Below are 23,520 nucleotides of genomic sequence, written 5' to 3' on the forward strand. Positions count from 1 at the left end.
CAAACTGGTGCCCATACGGGATGCTGGCACTGCAGGCGGCGGCTTTACCCGCTATGCCACAGCTCCAGCCCAAAAATAAATAAATTTTTAAAAGCACCCTGAGGTTTTCTCCCAGAAATTTTCTGATTCAGTGGGCCGGGGGCCAGGCATTAGCACCCTTAACACTGCTCCCCAGCCCCCTCCCTGGTTCTCACACGTGGCTCGGAACAGAAATGCCGTTCCTTTCCCAGGCAAAAGAGAGTGAGGGTTGGGGGCCGGGTGGGCTTGTTTATCGCTGGGGCAATGGCCTGCATTTCATTCAGTTTTCAGAAACAACAACAACAACGCAAGCCCCATCCTGCCCTGGGCTCCTCTGGCGGAGGCCACGCTGGCCGCTGGCATGACTGGCACTAGAGCCCCTGCCGGACCCTCGCAGCCAGGAGCCTGTGCCAGGGGCTGGGATGGCCTCAGCACCCCCAGCTCCCCGCTGTGTGGGGCTCCGGCGTGTACGGACAGCTCGCGAGCGTCTTCCCTGATAATAAAAATCGTTTCGACAGAAAGGGTAATTCAAAGTTGATGCAGGGAGATAGAAACCCCCAGTGACTCAAAAGGTATTTTGGGAGCGGTCCCTGGGCCGGTGGGGCGTGAGTCATCCTTCTGGGAGATGACGGGAGGTTTAAGGAGCAAGTCCACAGCGAGGAGGCGTGTGGGGAGGGAGGCTCCCCTGGGGGGCGTCTGCAGGCAGGACCCCTGCCCCGGGGGTGCGGAGCGCGCCCTGCACCAGCCCCACGCTCCTTCTTGCTTTCACACAGGTGCCCCGTGGGCCTGGGGGGCGCAGGTCGTGCCAAGCGGGCCGGAAGCGCTCTGTGCGATATGGCCTGGCGGCGGGCACGGCTGGCGTGGCTGGGAACCCAGGACCCACCGGCCTCTGCAGGAGCACGGAGCCCTGGCGCTGGTGACAACGCAAGCGCTCTCCAGCCGCGGTTCCCCGGCCCTGCCTCTGCCGCGGCCCCAACAACAGTGTCATCTCGAGAGACAGCTTGTGTCTGCCGGCGTCACCTCCACACTTCACAGGGCGGCAGAGAATCCACAGTGAGAGCCGCGAGAGCGCCAGGGGCTGTGACCCGCGTGTCCCCTCCGAGGCGGGACGGCAGAGGGGACTTAGCCGTGCCTCGCTGGCCGACACCCTGGAGGGCCCTGCTCCGCTGCTCTCTGTCAAGACCCCTCCTACTCAGATCCAGAGTCTCTAAGAAGCCACAGCGGAGGGACGCCTGCCTGCCCACTGCCCATCCTGCCACGGAAATGAACAGCGAAGTGATAAAACCCCGCACCCTGACCTTGACGTTGGCGCCAGGTTGGGCTCAGGGCCCAGCCTCTGTCCTCGCTTTCCGGGCATCACTGCCCCGGGGGCTCGGCTCCTTCCCGGGGGAGGTAGAGGTTTCGCCAGCATCAGCTCTGCAGGGTGCCCTGGGCGTGGGGGCGGGGGGAGGTGGTGTGCGCCCGGCTCCCTAAACACCAGCTACTGTGAAGCAGTGGAGACGGAAGCGAGAGTGGATTTTAATCCGCCACAGACGAAGCCTGGGGTAGCCTGGCTTTCCAAGTAGTAAAAATTGGTTCCAATATAATTTAGCCCCTTCAGAAGTCGGATTTGAAACGAACATTTGTAGGGAACCTACAAATTACATCTGCAAGGATGGGTCTGTAATTACAGGCTTCATTAATTACACTGGGGATTTGTTCTTGAAAAGGTGTGTCAAGTGCGGCCCATTTTGTCCGGGGCGGGGGGGGGGGGAGAGCGAGCACCCATGGGGAGGGAGCTCTCGTCCGCAGGGACCCGTGGACGCTGGTGTTTTACACGTGGGGTCTCCACTAAATCAGGCCGGCTGCTCCGATCTTGGGAGACTCCATGTGACTTTTTTTTTTTTAAGATTTATTTATTTATTTGAAAGTCAGGTCATAGAGAGAGAAGGAGAGGCAGAGGCGGGGGGGGGGGAGAGAGAGAGAGAGAGAGGGAGAGGCAGAGAGAGAGGTCTTCCATCCGCTGGTTCACTCCTCAATTGGCTGCAAAGGCTGGAGCTGAGCCGATCCGTAGCCAGGAGCCAGGAGCTTCTTCCGGGTCTCCCACGTGGGTGCTGGGGCCCAAGGACGTGGGGCATCCTCCACTGCTTTCCCAGGCCACAGCAGAGAGCTGGATCGGAAGTGGAGCAGCCGCCGGACGCGGTGGGGCACGCCTGTAGTCCCCGCTACTCGGGAGGCTGAGGCCGGGGGATCACTTGAGTCCAGGAGTTCTGGGCTGTCATGCGCTATGCCGATCGGGTGTCCGCACTAAGTTCGGCATCAATATGGTGACCTCCCGAGAGCGGGGGACCACCAGGTTGCCTAAGGAGGGGTGAACTGGCCCAGGTCGGAAGTGGAGCAGCCGAGACTCAAACTGGCGCCCACATGGGATGGGCTGGCTGGCTTTACCCGCTACGCCACAGCGCCAGCCCCTCCATGTGACGTGTTTAACAACAGACGTGTTTAACAGCAACAGGGATGCTTTCTGGAAGACGACGGCTGGCCCGAGCACAGGAGGGGATTGGGGGACCAGGTCCCTCTGTCCCCTCGCAGCTCGCTCCGGCCGAGCCCCGCTGGACCTCTCAGGGCGCAGCTACTAAACTCCGCCTCTGGCCGAGCGCTGTTCTGCCCGCGGTCAGCCCGCGCCCGCGATGCAGCTTGCTTCCTCGTGCAACACGGTGCCTTGGCGTTCCGTATGAAGCACTTTAGGCTTTAGGATTTTTTTTAATGATTTATTTATTTGAAAGGCAGCGTGACACAGAGAGGGAGAGGGAGAGGGAGAGGGAGAGGGAGAGGGAGAGGGAGAGGGAGAGGGAGAGGGAGAGGGAGAGGGAGAGGGAGAGGGAGAGGGAGAGGGAGAGAGATTTTCCCATCTGCTGGTTCACCTTTCCAAATGCCCACCACAGCCAGGGCTGGCCGGGCCGAAGCCAAGAGCCCAGCTTCCCACCCAGGTGGCAGGCACTTGGGCCGTCACCGGCTGCCTAGCAGGGAGCTGGCTCAGGAGTGTGGAGCAGCCAGGACTCGAGCCAGCCTCTGAGATGCAACCCAGGTGCCCCGAGCGGCGGCTGCACCTGCTCTCCCCCTGTGGCCTGCCCCGGTTTTAAGAAATTTTCACACACTCAAGCAACACGGGGCAGCCCAACACGAAGGCCTCACCCAGGTCCCCGGCTCCCCGCGGCCCACTGCCCACAGGCGTGCAGTTTCCGGTGCACATTCGCGCCCACGCTCGCCCATCTCTAGATCTGTTTTACAACAACCCCAGCCCCTGCTGGGACAACTGGAGCCGAGAGCAGGAGGGGAACGCAGCGTGAGGGGGAGGGGCTTCTCCTTCCTGAGTCCTGGACAAAGGTAACTTTGGAAAAACCTCGAGGGGCACATGGTGACCCTCGGCCTGTCCAGGAGGGAGGCTGCAGCTCCTGGAGAAGAGAGGGCGCAGGCATCGAGCCCTTTGCCGGCAGCACCCCGGTGGGTGGTGGTGGCCGGGGTCGGACCAGCTCATCTCGGCTCCAGGCGGATTCTGGCCTCCCAGAAGCCCCCCGGGCCTGGGCAACCCAGGTTGGAGGCCACGGGTGCACCTGCGATCCCTTGTTGGGATCCTGGTCAGTAGCACCAAAGCTGGAAGGTGAAGTTGGCCAGCGGGGCGCAGACCTGGGGCGGAGAGTGGCTGGGCTCCCTGTCCTGCCTAGTGCAATGCTGGCTGGAAGCTGGACCCAAACAGTGGGCGGGAGTTTGGCCCTGACACCCGCTGTGCTCAGGACCCGGTGCGTTGCATTTGGCACTGGCACAGAGCTGCTGGCGAAGCGGCCGCCAAGAGTGCATTTCTACGCGCCTGGCGTTTTGGCCTCAGCCCCCACTGGCGACCTTCGACTCCCGAGTGCACTGTGGACCCTGAGGTCCCAGACCCGAGGGCCGAGGCCTGGCGCATCCCCAAAGGCACACACGCAGGCTCTGGGGGAGAGGCGGCGGCTGCAGGAAGGCAGGCTGGGACTGGAACGGATTTTCCCCTCCCCGGAGGCGCACACGAAACCCCGTGGTGTGAGCCCCCACCCTCGCCCCGGCACCTGGCTGGGACACGGGCCCCTGGAACGCCGCCACCCGTGCAGGCACCCAGAGGTGCAGACCTCTCCCCGCTCTGGGGGGTTGGCTGGTGTGCCGGGAGCCCCTCCCCCTTCAGGCGGGGCGCACGTGTTTGATCAGAGGCTGCGAGGCGCGGTCACGTTATCTGCTGCTCCATCATCGGAGGGCAGAATCCTGCAGCCCCCGCGCTCACGCCCGCCCCGGTCAAATCCTGCTGAGCGAGTTGGCCACCCACATTGTCTCGGTGTCTTTCGGACAGCTGCGATTTTGGCACCGAGAGACTCAAATTCTCCGACAGACTTCTTGATGCCCCTTTAAGAAGACGGAAGCCCCCTGCAGCTGGGCGTGGCATCCGAGGTTGCCACGGCCCCCACTGCGCATGTCCCCCCACCCCCAGTACCGCAGTTGGAGACCCTGCCCTCGATGGCCCTCCAGCAGACGGGATTTCTGGACCTGCCCCTCGGCCTTGGGAGACAAGGAGCCGTTTCGTACCACGTGGGGCGGGGCTGCTTGGGGCTGTCCACTGCCCCACGCTCTCCCTGCCACACCCCTCGCTGGTCCTCCCTTTTTCTCGCCTTTCCCCTCCCCTCCCCACCCCATGAACCCTGCTTTTCCCCTGAGCAGATGTGTCCAGTGAAGCGACTTTATTCCTGGGCTCCCTGCACACGGAAGTGGCCCAGGGAAGGTAAGGGGCAGTCATTGCCCGGCCCTCCCTGGTTGGTTCCTTAAAGACAGGCTGCTTTGGCTAAGTGTGCCTGTACTCCATGCAAGCCCCCTTGTTTCCAGCTCCAGCCAAGAATAAGTCACAAGGGCTGGTGCTCCAGCAGCTGTATTGGGCCAAGAGAACCCTAAACTTCCCATTGTAAAAGTTCCAGAACCAGGCCCGGCACTGTGGCATAGTGGGTAAAGCAGCTGCCGTGGTACCAGCATCCCATATGAGCGCCGACTCAAGTCCACTTCCGGTCCAGCTCCCGGGAAAGCAGCAGAAGACAGTTCAAGTGCTTGGGCCCCTGCACCCGTGTGGGAGACCCGGAAGAAGCTCCTGGCAGCCGACGTCCCTGCGTCAGAACTGACCGGCAGTGTTAGCGCGCGTTCCTCGGGGCGCACCTGCGACCGAGCATTGTTCTCTGAGAGCCAGTGCTCCTGACCCCAAGCGCCCGGGCGCTCCTGTATGAACAGACATTTTCTCAGGAAAAGCAGCGGTCACTGCTGCTCGCGGGGACCGTGCAGGGCAGGGAGCCGGCTCCGGGCTGCGTGCGAGCCTGCAGGGGGCGGCACGGCGCAGCGAAGAAGCAGGGCTGTGCAGCCTGCGTACAAACCCCGGCTCGGCCACCTGCCTCACTGTGGGATGCTGGGCACGGTTTAGACCCCCACGAGCCTCAGTTTCTCTCTGGATAAAATGGGCCTTGGTTTGGCCGCTCTGTCTGAGCACTGCAGGCATCGTCTGCACCCCCACGGGGCCCTGGGACTCCCATGTCCTGCTGCCCGTGCCCCACACAAGGCAGACCCCCACCTGACCCCAAGAAAGTGGAAGTCAGAGGGGCCGGCGCTGCGGCACAGTCGGTTAAGCCGTTGCAGCCCCGGCATCCCGTATGGGCGCTCCTTTGAGTCCCGGCTGCTCCACTTCTGATCCAGCTCTCTGCTGTGGGCTGGGAAAAGCACCCGAAGATGGCCCAGGTGCTTGGACCCCTGCACCCACGTGGGAGATCTGGAAGACACTCCTGGCTTCTGCCTGGCCCAGCCCTGGCATTGCAGGAATTTTGGGAATGAACCAGTGGATGGAAAATCTCTCTCTCTCTCTCCTTGTAACCTTGCCTTTCAAATAAATAAATCTTTAAAAAGTAAGATGGAAGCCAGGTCACTCAGGTGACTCTGAGGGAGACAGGTGCTTACTGGTTTATTAATTAAACTGCACGGGCGGCTTTGCACCCACAGCTGGTCCTGCCCCGCTGGGTGATTTACGTGGGGCCCCAGGGGACGGCAGGGCGGGACCCTGCGCTCTGATTTGCTGCCAGGATTCGGGGCTACCGGGCACTCTCGGTCTTTGGCTTCCTCATTTAGCAGTTGTAAAGGACTCATTAAAACGCCTCCCGCCGGGAGGCCGGCCAGGGTGGGAGCCCCGTGCCTGCTGGCTCTGCACGGTGCGGAGCAAAACTGGAACTGCACCTCGGGGCCCGGAGCAGGCATGCGGCTTCTGATGGGAGGGGCCGAAGACAGATCCTGAGCGCTCCCTGCGGGGCGCGGGGTCCGGGGTGGGGGGCGTCCCTGCCAGGTGCAGAGTCCCGTGCCCCCGACTTGGCTCCGTCGAGGCCTCAGCCTCTGTCCCCCCCCCCCCCGACTCCCAGCCTCCTGCCTCTGGGGAGCAGTGACGGGGTGGGGTGGGAGGGTCTCTCCTAACTCACGTGGTCTCTCCGGAAGAATGGCCTCGCAGCTCGAGTGAGTGTCCAACCAGAGAAGCCCACCCTTGGACCCTGTGGCCTGTCCCCGAGGGCTCCTGCCCAGCACCTGCCGCGGGCCCTGCTGCTTGTCGTCACAGTGGGACACCAAGACCCCTGCCCGAATTTTGGATCCAGATTTTGTTTCAGACTTCTGTTTTTGGCTGTTCCTTTAGGCTGATTCCGGGGGTGGGGAGGTTCTGGGGCAGTAGACAAGACCACGGGGCCGCGGGGGGGGCCTCCGATCCCAGGTCCTGACTGCTGGGCCGCCCCACGCCCCTGGGGGCCCTGTCTGCTCCAGCGTCCGGCTCCAGCGCCGCGCATTCTCCACACGGCCGCCAGGGGGCGCGTCACTGCCGCGGGGACCCGGCCGCTGCTTCCCCCTGCTCTGAGCGCTGTGCCGGGGGCAGGGCGCAGCAGTGGCTTAGAACGCCCTGGAGTGGGTCTCGGGGGGGGGGGGGGGGGACGAGGTGAGGACGCTGAGCGGGCACATGGGGCAGGCCTGGCTTTCCTTCCTGAGACCCAGGACTCCCCGACTCCACACCAGGACCTGGAGGTCTAAGCTCCTCTGAGTTGACCCCAGGAAGCACCAGACTGTGACCTGGGACTGGCAGAGCCACCCACACAGACCTGCATCTCTGCAGCAGGGCGGTCAGGAGCACCTCCCAGTGCAGCGCACGCCACCGGCACCCCCTGGGACAGGCACCGGAACCCCCTGGTGCAGGCCACTGGCACCCCCTGGTGCACGCCACCGGCACTCTCTGGGACAGGCACCGGCACCCCCTGGTGCAGGCCACCAGCACCCCCTGGGGCAGGCACTGGCACCCCCTGGTGCACGCCACCGGCACCCCCTGGGACAGGCACCGGCACCCCCTGGTGCAGGCCACCGGCACCCCCTGGGACAGGCACCGGCACCCCCTGGGACAGACACCGGCACCCCCTTGTGCAGGCCACCAGCACCCCCTGGGGCAGGCACCGGCACCCCCTGGTGCAGGCCACCAGCACTCCCTGGGGCAGGCACCGGCACTCCCTGGGGCAGGCACCGGCACCCCCTGGCAAGGCCACCACACCGGGCTCTGTCCAGTCTTTGCTGTCACTGTGCACAGAGGGCTCCGGGTGACGGTGACCTGTCCTCCTGCCGTCTGCTGACATCACTCGTCCATGAGGAGTGGTGAGGAAGGGCGGGGGCGGGGGCGGGGGCGGGGGCGGGGGCGGGGGCGGGGCCCTCCCTGTGGCCGCACCTGCTGCCCCCCCCATCTGCTTCCATCTCTCCTGGCAGCCGGGCAGCGGTCACTCTCGGGAGTGTACTGAGGACCAGAGAGGTGAAGGCATCAGCCCCGGTCACACAGCACTCATTGGAGAAACAGGGATTCCACTTCCCAGAAGTGCCCAGAACTCGAGCTGGGGGGTCAGCAAGCTAGAAGCTCTCCCAGGGGCCTGGACGTTGTCCCCAGAGAGAATTGAGGCCTGACAGAGCCTTTGGCTCCCCTCCTCACCAGGGGCTCCAGGGCCGCTAGCCCAGGCCCACATCCCCGTCTCAGACCTGCTGACCCACACGCTGCATGTTACGAAAACCCCTCCCCCAGCCCCCCTTCACCAGCTCTGGCATCGCCCAGGTCTGGGGTGGGCCCAGGCATCTGCATTTTTGATGGGCTCCTGAAACCAAGCCGCTCCCATTGGTGCATGGACCCTGCATGGCCTTGCTTTTCCCTGGGGGCCACCGGGCAGGGAGCAGAGCAGAGTTTCTTGGACGTGACCGCGCCCCTGGATCACCGGGGGTGGAGGCGCGGGAGGCCCCAGACTGCACGATTCTAACGTTCCCGGTGGCACCGAGGCTGCCTGTCCAGGAACCGTCATCACCTTGAGAACCACGCCGTAGACCACAGGTGAGCGTCGGCACATCACAGGTGTGCTGAGACGGGCCCCGCGGCACTCAGGGCTAAGCCTGGGCAGAGGCCAGAGCCCACGGGCTGTGGCCGCCGCGGTCCTGGCCGGCACACCGGGCCCAGACTCTGCCCGAGCTCCTGCACCGTCACCGTGTCCTCGTGTGCACCAGCAGCAAGGGCTCCTCTGCTCTCGGAGACAAAGGGGCCCCAGGGTGCTGGGAGCTTGTGGGGCCGCCCCAGGTGCAGCTGGGGAGAGGCGGGGCCGGAAGCTGGGCGGTGGCTGCTGGGCAGAGCTGGGGCAGGCTGGAGCTCCGGCCTGCGTGTGTTTGCAGCTGATGTGTCACTCTAGTGCCATCCAAGCTGGGCTCAGGTCTGCCTCTGACACGGCAGGTGCGCCTGAAAGTCAGACCCCCGCCTTGAGGGGAAAAGTCCACCCTATGGAAACACCCATAATCATGAGAAATCACAGGTGTCGTTAGGGGAAGGTAAAGCTTCGTGTGTGGTGGCAGCGGTGTGGCACGGTGGGTTAAGCTGATGTTTGCGATGCCGGCATCCCATTTCAGAGTGCCGGTTCGAGTCCCGGCTGCGCCACTTCCCATCCAGCTCCCTGCTAATGCACCTGGGAAAGCAGCAGAGGATGGCCCAAGGGCTTGGGTCCCAGCACCCACATGGGAGACCTGGAAGTAATTCCTGGCTCCTGGCTCCTGGCTTTGGCCTGGCCCAGCCCTAGTAATTATAGATGGAAGATTTCTTCTCTCTCTCTCTCTCTCTTTTTCTCTCTCTCTCCCCTCCTGCTCCTCCCTTCACTCTGCCTTTCAAATAAACACATCTCAAAAAGCTCTCTGGCTTCTTTAAACACAACTCCACTCCATGTTTTTGTTGCATTTTGGAATGCTGTCCTTGGAACGGCTTTTCCTGTCTTGCTCCTTAGTTAATCCAGAGTTCTTGTGCACGGCGACAGGGAGGGGTCTGCAGACGCCCCAGGAAGACTCCTGCTCCGGGGCTGGGCACCGCCAAGGCCTAAGTTACGGGTGTTTAGAAAGCAAGTTCAAGTTTTTTTAAAAGGGATGAGATGCTGTGTGCACGTTTCAGTATTCAATATTCGCCCGTAATCCTTTGTGCTTCGTCCTTATCAGAATAAAAGGGCATTTTATATACCGAGGTTTCTCACCAGCCCCAGCCAGGAGCCCGCCGTGCACTGGAAGCAAGGGCCTTGGCTGCAGACACGGCCCAGGGAGTAACCCGGCTTGCTCTCGGCACAGACCTGACTTTGAACCCGTGTCCGCACCCCGGTGCCCAAGTGCGCCCGTTGGTCCCTGCCGAAGGACTCCGAGTCCAGAGCTCACACCTGTGGGGTCTCTGCTCTCACCATGGCCCCGGCTGAGCAGTGTCCATGTGTCCATCACACACGGTCCGTGTGCTCACCTGGGCCTGGCCCCGGGGCCGCGGGCTGCACCAGCAAACGAGACAGCGCCCCTGTGCTGTGGAGCTGACACTCCCACAGGGGACACAGCGTGGCGGCCGTGGCAGGCTCCTGGATGCTTTCTGTGCAGTGACCCACCAGGGTGCGTGAATGACCAACCCCACTGGGGAAGACACTGGCACTCAGAGAGGCTGGGTGACTCCCCCAGGGTCACACAGCAGGACTTTGGGGGTTGGAAGCTTGTGCTAATCTTACTGCCTTTCTCGGGGAAAGTGAGGACCCGCATGAGAACAGTGTCTGGGGTAGAAGGCGCCTTCAGAAGGGCCGGGGGTCTGGGCTGGGGGGCTGCGGCTGGGAGGGTGGGGGTGTGTCCTGAGAACCCGGAGCCAGAGCCGCGTGCCGGGGCACGACCACGCCGCTACGCGGTAGACGGCTGTCTCGCCCATGGCTCCTTTCATCCCAGGGAACCTGGAATTATTCACTCGAGATAAGAATCGCGTTCAACCCATTCCAAATCGCAGCCGGCTGAGGCCCAGGAGAGCCGCCGCTGCTCTTCGGGTTTGGGGCGGAGCCCACGGTGGAGCCTCACGGGCGGAGCTGCGGGCCGAGGTTCTGCCAGGGCCGCGAGCTGTGTCTCTCTGGGAAAGGAGTCCGACTCCCCAGAACATCGCTTGGCGAGCCGGAGCCGACTGGCTCTCGCGTGCGGGCGCATCGCGGGTCCCTGGCGCTCAAGTTTGCGTCGGCAGCTGCGGGCTCTGCAGAGGCTCAGGCGGGAGCTTCCTCCCCGGGTGGATGTCCCCACCGTTCGCACAGCCGGCTGCAGGGTCGGCGCTCAGCGAGGGGCTCCCGACCCCTGTGCCCCGGCCACCCAGCTAGCTCCCGGAGCAGCAGCAAGAGCCAGAGGAAGACTTGCCTTCAGTTACTTTTAACTCGAAAGGAGCTGCGTTCTCAGACGTCTGAGACCCCGTCCTCAGGCCCTGCTCAGAAACTGGGCACGGACTGGCGGGCAAAGGCCCCCCGGGAGCGGCGTGCACTGGGCAGCCCCCGAGACGCCCGGCCGTGGGGGATGGTGGGGCCGCGGCTCAGCCGCGGGAGGGAGGGGGGGGCCGTTGTGCAACCACAGAAGTCATTGTTTTCCAAGAGAACAAAATGGCCTGGGAAAATTCCCAGGGCTTGAAACGAAATGATTAAAACCTGCACTCTTAACTGGCCATGAAAGGAGGCTTTATAATTAGATCTCAAATTTGGCGTGTGTGTGTGTGTGTGTGTGTGTGTGAGAGAGAGAGAGAGAGAGAGAGAGAGAAAGAGAGAGAGAGACAGAGAGAGAATGCAAGATGTTAACAGTAATTATCTCTGGGTGGAGGAATTTTAATTTTTTATATATTTATTTTTCAGATTCTCTACTTAATAACCTTTGGCTTCAGACAATAGCAGGGACAGAAATATGACTTTAAAAGGACCTCTCTGAGGTCCGTCATTCCCAACAGCAGCCCGCTACCCATCAGGCATTATTAGTTTTGCTTTCTGGGAAAAGAACAGCACGCGTGTTCCGTCGTCACGGCCGCGCTGGGACGCCCCCGCTGCGCACGCGTGTTCCGCCGTCACGGCTGTGCTGGGTCGCCCCCGCGGTGGCAAGACGGAGCAGCCTCCGGGAGGAGCCCTCGGGTGGCGCCTGGAACCCGGGGCAGAGCTGCAACCCCAGGCTCCTATGTCTTGGAACGCAAAGCTCCAGAAGCAAAACGCCAAGGGAGAGACAAGATTCTTCCATGTAGACACAGGACTGAGGGCAGTTCTCGCTGAAGACCTCGTGTTTGAAGCTGGAACGCGCAGTGGGGTCTCAAGGCGGCGGGCAGCCCATCTCCGGGTCTGCAGGGTCTCGGCCCGGCCTTCTCCTCCTGGGGCAGCCCCCGCCCCCGGCGTGAGCAGGCCCCACCTGCCGGCCCCTCGGCCTGCTCCTGTGCCGAAGGCGCACATGACTGCGGCTGCTTCCTGAGACTTCCCACGGGGAGGAAGGGCTGCTACATCTTGTGCCCATTTTGCAGAACGGATGACTGGGGCTGGGAAGGCTGAAGGAATCGGTGTGGGCTCCCCAGCCAGAGAGTGGCGGAGCCACCACTCAGACGCACCTCTGTCCTCCTCCTCCAGACCCGGTGAGGCCTCCCAGACCCCAGGGTGCACCTTGGGTGGGCTTTTCCCTGGAAAACGCTAGGGTGTTGGGGAGCGAGGGCTGTGGGGTGCGTTGAGCTTGGCCATGGGTGAAGAATGAAGATCACGGCCGTTGAGGGCAGAACGGCCTTGCCCACTGCCTGGGGCGGGGCCCGAGGTGGCCAGCGGTGGGTGTCGCAGCCCTGCAGCTGGAGGTGGCCTTGAAGCCACCCCAGGCCACACTGCAAACAAGGCCAGTGTCACCCACAAACAAGGCCAGTGTCAGCCACGTCACAGACGCCCCCAGCAGGTGGAGAGGGCCCTGCAGGCCAAGGGGTGGAACAGCCTCCCGCCCCCGCCCAGGGTGGGCCCAGCAGAAGCCATAAATGCAGTGACCGCGCCCGCGTCACTGTCCCCACTCTGCGACTGTTGTCTTTCAGAAGCTGGGCAGGTCAGTGCGGATCGGTTCCTAGACGCAGAGCCCACGGCCCTGGAAGCCGTGACGCCCCGAGTCGCCTGACGCCGGGGAGCCAATTCTCCCCCGAGCCCTGCCTTGGCGGCGTCCATGTTCAGGGGCTGGGGCGGGTTCCGGAGAAGACAGGACAGAGACGCAGGAGACGCTGCCACTAAGAACGCCCGGGCCTCCTGTGTCTGCTCCCGTGGCCTGACCTGGAACACGCGTGTGCTTTGAGCAGAGGCAGCACACGCCCTGCAGAAGTTTCCAGAGCCCAGCTGGGCTGCTCCCTCCTTGCTCAGAGCCCTACAGCCTCCCTGTGGCCCTTGGCGACGCCCTGCAGTTGAGAATGTGCCTTGCTCACCGGTTCCCAGAGGGTGGTGGTGAGCCTGGCCCACATTCTGGGTGCCCTGCTCTCAGGAGACGGCCACTGCAGCCCCTCCAGCCGACCTCACGCTGCCCTTCCCTCGCTCACTAGAGTGCTCCTCCCACGTGCCCACAGGGCCCCGCAGTGCCGCCTCTGCCTCGTGCTTTGGCACCCGCCACCCCTGTTTCCCTCGGGAGGGATTGTCACTGCCCCCAGTTTCTGAGCATGGACATGGAGACTCGAGGTCCAAGGTCTTTGCCGAAGCCACATGGACAGTAAGAGCCACAGTCGGGTTGAAGATTTCCCACGTGCGTCTCCTTTCTGCCTCTCCAGACTGAAGGCGTTCACTCCCGCTGCAAGCGCCTCGAACTTGGCTGTTGTGAGGTTGCTACTTGGTAAATATTTGTGTGCCTGCCAGCCAAGCCCTTGGGATGTGGGAAACAGATTCAAGTTCACCTCTTGACACTCCTCAGGAGCCCGTGGACTCAGCGTACATCCCTTCCGGTTTCCAAAACAAACCCACCTCTAAGCACTCACCCCGCCGTGCACGTGCAGGCACACACACGTGAACATACGTGCACACACACAAGTCTGTCGAGAGAGCCCTGACACTAACACTCACCCTGGCGGCCAGCAGCCAGTTCTCCGAGTCCTTCCCGGACACGGGGAGGACATCAGCTTCCTGTCTTCTTTTTGACAATGATCTTAGCTGCTGGCAGGTGCCAGCGAAGGGGGGGCCAGGCCTCAGGTCCAGGCCAGCGAATGGAGCCCGGCCAGGAGGCGTCTCGTGTGCTCTGAGTCAGCTTTGGGCCTGCTCGGATCCGCCCCTGGCGCTCTCCGATCCATCCGTCTGTCCATCCTCTGCACGCTGAGCACACCTGGCACAGAGCAGAAACAGACGTGGCCTCTGGTTGGCTCTTGCTCAGTTCCATCGCGGAGGACAGGGTGCTGTGGATGGTGTGGCAGAGTCGCCTCCACGCTGGGCGCTCCCAGAGAAGCCGTCTCCCCAGGGTGAGCTCCTGGGACAGACCCAGCCCCTCGGGCCTGGCATGGGACACCTGCTGCTTCTTCAGCCCGAGTGCTCCCCCGGCCCCGGGTCTTCCCACTGTGGCTGGTCCTCACTGTTCCCTGCTGGCCGAGTGTCGCCACCTCCCCAGGGAGCCCCCCGGACCACCCTCCCCAGAGCAGACGCCCTTGACAGCGCCTGGGCAGTCATGGAGGCCGTCTCACTGGGCCCTTGCTCCGTGCCTGCAGTGGGGGAGAGCAGCGGGCAGATGCACGCTCCGTCTCCCCCCGCCCCGCCCCCGGCGTGTTTCCTGCTGTTTCTCTCCTGTTGCCTCGGCTCCCCGTAGGCTCTCAGAGAGCAGGAGCCTCCTGGGGCATCCTCAGAGCCTGGTGCATGTGGGAGCTCAGGAATGAATGAATGAATGAATGAATGAGGTCTGTGGCATGATTTTGTCTCCCCCACACACACATGGGGGGGACATTTTCGGTTGTCACAGCAAGGGGCTGCTCTTGGTGACCACTGGTGGAGACCAGCAATGCTGCCACCACCGTCCAGGGCCCAGGATGGCCCCTCGCTCGGGGGCCGATGCAGCCCCAATGTCAACAGTCACGGCCGAGAGCCCCAGCCCCGGGCACCCTGGCTGCCGGGTCTCCCCATCCATGCCTCCTTGCCCCTGGCCCGTGGAGGGTTGGCAGCCGGGAGGCCTCCCATCTCCTCCCACGGCCAGAGCTCCCGAGGCGGGCAGAGTCCTGACTTGCAGAGAGCTTTGAGTGGGTGCCAAGGAAGTAATCCTTGGTGATGGCGGATGCCTCGGGGCCTGGGCCCGCTCCTCTGGCTCGCGCTGGAGCTGCAGCTAATCCCCCCATGGCCTCAGGGCTTCCCAAGGGTGCGGGAGGGCTGCCCACCCCAGTTCCACCTGAGCAGTGGCCCAACGGCGGGACGGCTCTGCCGACCCCCGGGACGCACAGGGGGCGCGTGCGCATGCTTGCTCAGACACTGTGTTTCTTTTTCATCCACTAATTCTGTCCGTTTCTACCCTGGGCTCGGCTCTGCGCTAACCATCAGGGTACAGAGACCCCAACTCCACCCCACGGTGACCACCGTGCTGGGGTGGAGAGGCGCTGACGGACCACTGTGCAAACAACAGAAGTGCCATGTCCTTCAAGACGTTGCTGGAAAGTGGAATTTTAAAAATAAGTTTACTGGGGCTGGTGCGTGGCGTAGCAGGTAAAGCTCCCACCTGCGAGGCCAGCTTCCCATAGGGACACTGGTTCGAGTCCCGGCTGCTCCACTTCCGATCCAGCTCTCTACTAATGCGCCTGGGAAAGCAGTGGAAGATGGCCCAAGTGCTTGGACCCCTGTACCCCGGTTGTAGACCCAGAGGAAGGTCCTGGCTCCTGGCCCCTGCCTGGCCCAGCCCTGGCCATGGTGGCCGTCTGGGGAGTGAACCAGCAGATGGAAGATCTCTCTCCCTCTCTCTCTCTGTCTCTGACTTTCAAATAAATGAATCTTAAGGTTTTTTTGGTGTAAAAAATGAAATTCTTGCATATAAAGGGTCTTTAAAAAGCTCACAGAGATGCAGATATGAAAAATAGATGTTTTGCATGGATTTCAGGTTTTTTGCACCGACAAAAGCTATCTTGTAATTCTATTTTTCCACAAATGCTTTGAGGTGCCCTCTGCAACGGAGGCACGAGCTGGATCAGCGATGCCCCCCCTCTGACAAGAGGGGCCTGGGGCTCGGTCGGGGAGCTCTGGGCCGGCTCCACTCGGCAAGGGAGGGCTGGGGGAGGTGGGGGCGGGGCTGCGCCGGGCACCTGCAGACAGCTCCCTCGGGAGGGGCCTGGGCCAAGAGGACAGGAGCAGGGAGGGGTTTGGAAGAGGCTGAGGGGAGGGGCAGGGTGGCTCCTACAGGGCTTTATGGGCTGTTGGCAGGGGTCTGGTCATTTACCCAGGCCTGGGCTTTTGTCCCAAGCGCAGTGGGAAGTGCTCATGTTCGCGGTGAGAAGATCCCCCTGTTTCTGGGCTGGGAGGGCTGGGGGAAGGCCAGGAGCCAGGCAGGTGGCTGAGCTGGGTGGACGTGGAGAGGAGGGTCCAGGGCACAAGGTCAAGGTCACTGCCGAGGGAAAGATCGGAGGGCTTGATGCCGGGCCACACGTGTGGATGAGAGGGCGGGAGGTGCTGGGGCCCCTCCTGGGCGCTGGCTTTCTCCTCGGTGGGGGAGGGGAGTAACGGCTCCCTCGGTGAGCCCGAGATGGGGAGACTCCGGCTGGAGACTCCGGTGGACATACGGGGCTGCTGTGGGACGCAGGTGCAGAGACCGAAGGGGGCCTGGAGACACTGAGTAGGGCCCAGAGGAGGGACTTGGGGGCCACGGCTGTGCCTAAGACCCTCGATGGGGAGGAAGAGCAAGGGCGGGCCCCTGGCTGAGGCGTGGAAGCGGCTGGAGAAGGCTCAGTCAGGTGGGAAGCCTGGAGATGGAGGAGGTGGAGACGGAGAGGCGGGCGGGACACAGAGTGCTGAGTCATGGTGTGAGGAGAAAGGACTTCTGGGTAAAGATGCTAGATTGGCAGACCCAACCCGGCTGACAATCAGGACCAGAGAGGGTACAAATTCACAAGGCAAGAAAGAGCCGGGCTGCGCGCCCACGGCTTCTCCCTGCGCCGTCATCCCCGGCCCCGGCCAGTGTCACGCTTTCTGAGCAGTGCCTGTGTCCCGGGAGACACCGCCGGCGTTTCCCAGGCCCTGTCCCCCCTGAGCCTCCGAGACCCCTCAGGCAGGAACCGGGAGGCACCTGCTCCACGCTGCTCCGCGAGAAGCAGCCGGGACTGCGCCCCTGGTTTCCCACATCGAGGGAAGACGCGGTGACGCGGTCTCCTGCGGGATTAGCAGGGCTCGGAGGTGACACCCCAGGGTGTGGTGCTCTCTGGTGCCTTGGCCTCAGCATCTTCCTGCCCCTCCCCCATCTCCTGACCCTCCGTCTCTCCCCCGCGCGTGCGTTTCCCTCCGCTGACCGAGGAAGCGTCTCTGGGAAGAAATGCAGCTGCCCTAACCCCTGACCCTGGGACTCTGACTACAGACCCAGGGAAGACTCAGCCCGGGCAGAGACCGGGAGCCCTCGCCGTCGCCCCGACCGATCACCTGGGAGCCCCCCTGTGCCAGCAGAACCGCTCTTCCCCGCCCCTCGTGTCACCGCTCCCGCCTCCCCCAGGAGTCTCAAGCCCCTGAATTTTCTGTGACTCAAAATGTCACACCCGTGTGGGAGGCCTGGAGGAAGCTCCTGGCTCCTGGCTTCAGCCTGGCTCAGCCCTGGCTGCGGTGGCCATCTGGGGAGTGACCCAGAGGACGGGAGACCGACCGACCTCTCTCTCCTCCCCCCTCCCTCTCTGTAACTCTGCCTTTCAAATAAATAAATCTTAAAAAAAAACAATGCTGCCTACGTGTAGTCCACCTGGCCCTGTCTCACACTGCGGTGGCACACGCGTCCATGCACGTAGAACACTGCAGTGGCACACGCGTCCATACACATAGAACACTGCTGTGGCACACATGTCCATGCACATAGAACACTGTGGTGGCACACGTGTCCATGCACATAGAACACTGTGGTGGCACACGTGTCCATGCACATAGAACACTGCGGTGGCACACGCGTCCATACACATAGAACACTGCTGTGGCACATGTGTCCATGCACATAGAACACTGAGGTGGCACACGTGTCCATGTACATAGAGTACTGTGGTGGCACACGCGTCCATGCACATAGAACACTGTGGTGGCACACGTGTCCATGCACATAGAACACTGTGGTGGCACACGCGTCCATGCACGTAGAACACTGCAGTGGCACACGCGTCCATGCACATAGAACACTGCTGTGGCACACGTGTCCATGCACATAGAACACTGCTGTGGCACACGTGTCCATGCACATAGAACACTGCTGTGGCACATGTGTCCATGCACATAGAACACTGCTGTGGCACACGTGTCCATGCACATAGAACACTGAGGTGGCACACGTGTCCATGTACATAGAGTACTGTGGTGGCACACGCGTCCATGCACATAGAACACTGTGGTGGCACACGTGTCCATGCACATAGAACACTGCTGTGGCACACGCATCCATGCACATAGAACACTGAGGTGGCACACATGTCCATGCACATAGAACACTGCTGTGGCACACGTGTCCATGCACATAGAACACTGCTGTGGCACACGTGTCCATGCACATAGAACACTGCTGTGGCACATGTGTCCATGCACATAGAACACTGCTGTGGCACACGTGTCCATGCACATAGAACACTGAGGTGGCACACGTGTCCATGTACATAGAGTACTGTGGTGGCACACGCGTCCATGCACATAGAACACTGTGGTGGCACACGTGTCCATGCACATAGAACACTGCGGTGGCACACGCATCCATGCACATAGAACACTGAGGTGGCACACATGTCCATGCACATAGAACACTGCTGTGGCACACGTGTCCATGCACATAGAACACTGCTGTGGCACACGTGTCCATGTACATAGAGTACTGTGGTGGCACACGTGTCCATACACATAGAACACTGCTGTGGCACACGTGTCCATGTACATAGAGTACTGTGGTGGCACACGTGTCCATGCACATAGAACACTGCTGTGGCACATGTGTCCATGCACATAGAACACTGCTGTGGCACACATGTCCATGCACATAGAACACTGCTGTGGCACACGCCCCATGACATGGAACAGATGTGTTTGCCTTCTCCTCGGTCTGTTGTCAGCTCACTGCAGGGACTCACAGATGGGGAGGGGAAGCGTCCCTTCACCTCTGATCCGTCCTGGCTCTCCCCTCAGATCACCCCCCCCCGTTACTGCATCCTCATGGAAGACGCTGGGGCTGCACTTCCCAGAGCCAAGCCTCGGCCCCTGCTCCTGGGCTCCCAGCTGCCCTGAGCCTGCGGGGGGAGACACGGCCCTGGTTGTGGGGCCAGCTCCTCAGCCGGGAGAGGTCTCGGGCAGCGTTTGTCCCCCAGGTCGTCCTCACCACCAGACACAGCACGTGGCACAAACTCCCTGTTCATTCTGCAAACAGTACTGAGCACCTACTGTATACAGGCATCCAGCCAGGGCCCGGGCACACAGGCCCTTCCCTCAACGAGCTGTTGCTGAGTTAACGGATCACCACTACCCGGCAACGTAAAACAGCGCACTTGTATGTGGGTGCTTCAAAAAGTCCACAGGAAACGCAATTAAGAGAGGGATTATTTGGATGCAAAGTTGTTTTTGAAACCCATGCATGGTTTCTCTACACATGCACTTCCCATGAGCTTGCTAAAAGGCCCCCAGATTATCCCACATCACGGGATATGGGGCCCTGGCTCCGCCCGGTCCCCTGCGCAGGGTGCATTGAGGCAGGAATCAGCGTGTCGCCCAGGGGTGAGGGCTCGGCTGAGGCCCACGGGGAGGGAGCTCACTCAAGGGCCGTGGCGGGAGTCAGCCCCGGCGGGCAGTGGACGGCAGCTGCTCTCCGTTCCTCGCACGTGGGCCCCTCGCAGGCTGCCTCCTCATCAGCCGAAGGTGCGCGTCACAGTCCCGGGCAACCTAACCCAGCAGTCACCTTCCACCCCCTTTGCCGGGTGCTACGGCTGGCGGCGGGTCACCAGGCCACCCAGCCACTCTGCAGGGAAGGCGCTGTCGCAGGAGCCAGCATGGGGCAGCTGAGGAAGGCTGCAGGAGGGCGATGTTCGTCCAGGAGGGGCGAGGCCTACCCGTGAGGGCCCGGGCTGGGTCTTGCTCCCTGGCACCCACACATCTTCCGCTGACACACACGGAGTGGGTGAGTGTAGTTACCTGTTTGGGTGTGGGAATCTCGAGGATCCACAGGGCACACGCCTGGGCTTTGATTTCTGGTTCCAGGCCAAGGTCAAGTCTACCAAAGCACTCCACCAAACAGGTTCACTTCCCGCACAGGGGTTTTCTCTTTGTTTCTATTTGTCTAAAAGCAATGGACTGAGTTTTGCGGTCCCTGGTGCAGGCACTCGGCGGTGGCCCGGGCTCCTGTCTTTGGGGAGTTAACGAGAAAGTCTTCGGTCTGTCCCCGGGATGTAGTTTGAGGACGCTGTCTCCGCTCCTTCAGCAAAGCCACACCCCCTCTTCACAAGGAGGGCAAGCGCTTTTCCCGCCAGCAGGAAGGCCAGGCAGTCCCTGGGCAGGCGTCCACTCCCCGTCCCCACCCTGTTTTTTTAACCTGAAGAACCAGACCCAAGTGTGGCTCTACAGCCTGCTCCCTCCGGCTCTGGATTCCGCCTGCCCAGAGCAGCGCTGCCCCCGGGCACCCCTCCCAGGGCTCCTGCCTCAGGCATGTTCCAAAAGCAGAAGCAAGCCGGCAGCCAAGCAAACAGTGACACAAAGTCAACACAGCCGGTCTCACGCCGCGGCCGGTCCCACGCATCGCAGCGAGCAGTCAGCTCTGAATCGGTCTCTTCGCTCCATCACTGCCGTTCCCCCAGCCCGGGGTTTCCTCCCTTCCTGCACGCTCGACCTCCAGGCAGGACAAGTCTCCGTGGATGTGCCTCCGCCCACTGCGTCTCCCCCAGCACTGTAGCCACCCAGAGTGTCCAGACACTGCCACAGGCCCCTGGGCGTGGGGGCTGGGGAGGAGGACAAAGCCCCTCCCTTGAGATCTGTTGACCCTGGCAGAGCCGACGGCTGTCACCTTCTCAGCCCCACCTCCCCTCCCATGGGGCCTCCCAGCTTCCCAGGGGTCACCATGGCTCTGTCCAGGCGAGCCCTCAACACACGGTCCATGACTGCGGGCAGTAGGATAGCACCCTTGTGCTTGGGGCCTGGGACAGTGCCTGGACGTGGCTCCAGCAGGCCAACGTGGCGTGTTCTCCGCATGCTGGCTCCCAGCGCCACAGGCACTCGGTTCCCCCATGTGCAGCCAGAGCCAACGCACCAAGCCACTCAGGGTGACCTGGCAGGTGGCATCGGTCCCCAACCCCTTATCCCCGGCCTTGGAGAGGAAAACCAGGCTCAGGGTGGTGCAGCTGAGTTTTCCAGGATCTTACAAAGTTTTAACACTCGTCTGCCTGGCCCCAAAGCAAACCTGGATTAAAAGAAAACGAAAGAACCAGGAGTGGCACCTAGGACGGGCGAGACGTCTGCAGGGATCTCAAATTATGCCGAGCTCTGCTCCTCTGCCATCCAGGGACCGCGAGCAGCTTTGTCCTCTCTCGGTCTGCGGCTGTCCCCTCCCCACGTGCTGAGGGAGCAGAGGTGTCTGAACCTCCCGTGGTTCTGAAACGCACAGGGCTGGTGCCTGTCTCTGCCATCCACGCCGGCGGCCGCCCCAGCTCCAGCGCGCCTCCCACCTGGGCTGTGGCGGCCCGGGGTGGGGTGCGGCCCCTCTGTGCAGCCCGCTCCCCGCACATCTGGCTTTACTTCTCCTCCAGCATCTGCACAGGCTGTCCCTGGGAGGTGAAGCCGAGCCTGCAACCCGAGAGCCCAGGTGCCTGGGAAAACTCACAAAGCAGGGAGAGGTTGGGGCCACCCCCAGCTCTGCTCTCCCGGAACCCCCGGGACGTGGCTTCCATGGGGGAGGAGGCTGCCTGGGCACGGGGAGGCAGGACGGTGGCACGGCCCAGAGTTGGGGGACAGAAGGAGTGACCCTTCTACCGCTGCCATGTTTCTGGCCCCGAGTGCTCCGAGGGGCTGGGGCTCCTGAGACTGGGGGCATTTCCAGGGCCAGAGCAAGGAGCCCACCAACTCTATGCCAGCTCCGGCCCCCACACGCCCATGCAGCAGGCCAGGCGCGGCCCTGGAACCGCGCCAGACCTCCTGGGGTCTCCAAACAAAACCGGAAACTTGCATTCCCGGGTGAAGTTCTTCCAATTCCGCGATGCCAGGCCACCACCAGGGGCCGAAGCCGAGGCTGACCCCGTGGGCGCCTGTGGGGCGGTCATGGCAGACCGCAGTGTCACCCGGCTCTCTCAGCTTCACCCCTTGTCTGCAGCGCACCTCGGGGCATTCTGGAAGCCTGTGGAACGTGGAGTTAAAAGACGTTTTATTGGTGCAAGGAAAACTGAAATGCACACTTAGCTCTTTTGTTCATAATACACATTTTCCATGAACTTCTTAAAGACCCTTTGCGGTTCACTTTGTTTTTTTTTTTTTTTTTTTTTTTTTGCACCAAACAGTACATTCTTCTTTTGACTCCATTTTCCGCAAGTTTCCAAGTGCCCCGGAGTGGGCTTCTCCTCAGGAAGTGTTTTCCACAGTCAGGTCTCACAACTGCGCCACCCCAGGGGCTCTCCTTTCTCTAAGTAACCCCCAGCCTCGAGGGATACCCAGAGCCTCAGTGTACCCAGCTGTGAGCGTAGCAAATGGGCCGAGCGCGCTGGTGCCCTGCACAGGGATCATCTGAAGTCTGTCCCCCGCCACACCCGTCACCCCCCCCCCCCCCCCCCGCCACAGCAGTCACCGCCCGAAGCCCTTTTCTTTATAGAGACCCCGCCTCAGGGTGCTGGCTACATCCACAGAAATCAGCCCCATGCAAAGGCGCACCTTACGTCAGAACCCAGTTAAGCTGGGACTTCCGACTTGTAGCTCTGAGCCCAGGCCCGGCGCTGAATTCAAAGCAAGTGTGGCCTGAGCCCAGAGCCTTGAAAAGCCCCGCGCGTCCCCAGCAGAGACCTCGCTCGCTCCTCCTCTCAGGGCGCCAGACTTCCCAGGACTCCCTGCAGGCAGAGCTGTGGCCACGGGGTCAGGAGCAGGTGCTCCCCCTCCCCTCATCCCGGCCCTGCTGTCTCCTCCCTCCCCTCCCCTCCCCACCCCTGCTTGGTTATCTGTCACATGTTCCCGTTCCCTCTCTGCCGTTCCCTTCCGTGGGAGGCGTTGGCAACCCCCGTGGCCTGGAGGTGACAGACGCCGGCGGGGGAGAAGCCCGTCCAATGCACGCGGCAGCTCTGGGCGTCTCTTCTGGTGGAGGAGCTCCCTGGGTCTGCCGGCTCCGCCTCCACACAGGGTTCCTGCTTGGATCGGCTCGGCCCAGAAGGCAAGGAGAGGAGAAATTCAAAACACATGCGGTTTGAAACGCGTGCCTCTGACACAGGAGCGTCCTTCCAGAAGTTCATGGGAAATGGAACGAAAAGATGACGCCGTTCCCACAAGCCGCCAAGCAGCTTCACGCACGTGGAGAGGAGTGGACGCCGGAGCCTAACGTGCTGTAAAGGTAGAGGCCTGGGGTTGCAGGCCTGGCGGCTCTGTCTTCCAGGGCAGTGATGGACTTTGTCGCTGATTCAGATCCTCCCCCTGCACCCACACAACCCCACGTGTGCGAAGGAGAAAACTCGTGAAAAATGGGTGCTTGCTGGAGTGCGAGAGTGGCTGCGGAGGGAGCTGGCCCAGCGACCCAAAGCTGCGAAGCTCTTCCTCACTCTGCCCCGCCCTCCTCGCCAAGACCCCGGCCCGTGCACCAGCTCCGTGGAGCCCCCGGCCCGTGCACCAGCTCCGATCTGGCCACATCGGCTGCTGCAGCTCTGGGCATCACCTCCAGCCCCGCCAACTTCCAGACAGAGAAGCCAAGCACTTCTCTCTGACTTCCCGTTTTGAAGCCTTGAGGAGGACAGAACTGGGTGACCCAGCCATGGCAGAGACAGGGGGTTCCCAAGGTTGGCTTAGA

At 62.2% G+C, this 23,520-nt stretch overlaps 1 pseudogene; it reads left to right on the forward strand.

Annotated features, from left to right (window-relative positions):
• Nucleotides 1–2,189: 2,189 nt before the first annotated feature.
• On the forward strand, nt 2,190–2,471 carry LOC149123303 (signal recognition particle RNA; annotated as a pseudogene).
• Nucleotides 2,472–23,520: the final 21,049 nt, after the last annotated feature.

This window comes from Oryctolagus cuniculus, chromosome 11 (assembly GCF_051225735.1).
Source record: "Oryctolagus cuniculus isolate XC-2025 breed Fujian yellow rabbit chromosome 11, ASM5122573v1, whole genome shotgun sequence".
Lineage (NCBI taxonomy): Eukaryota > Metazoa > Chordata > Mammalia > Lagomorpha > Leporidae > Oryctolagus > Oryctolagus cuniculus.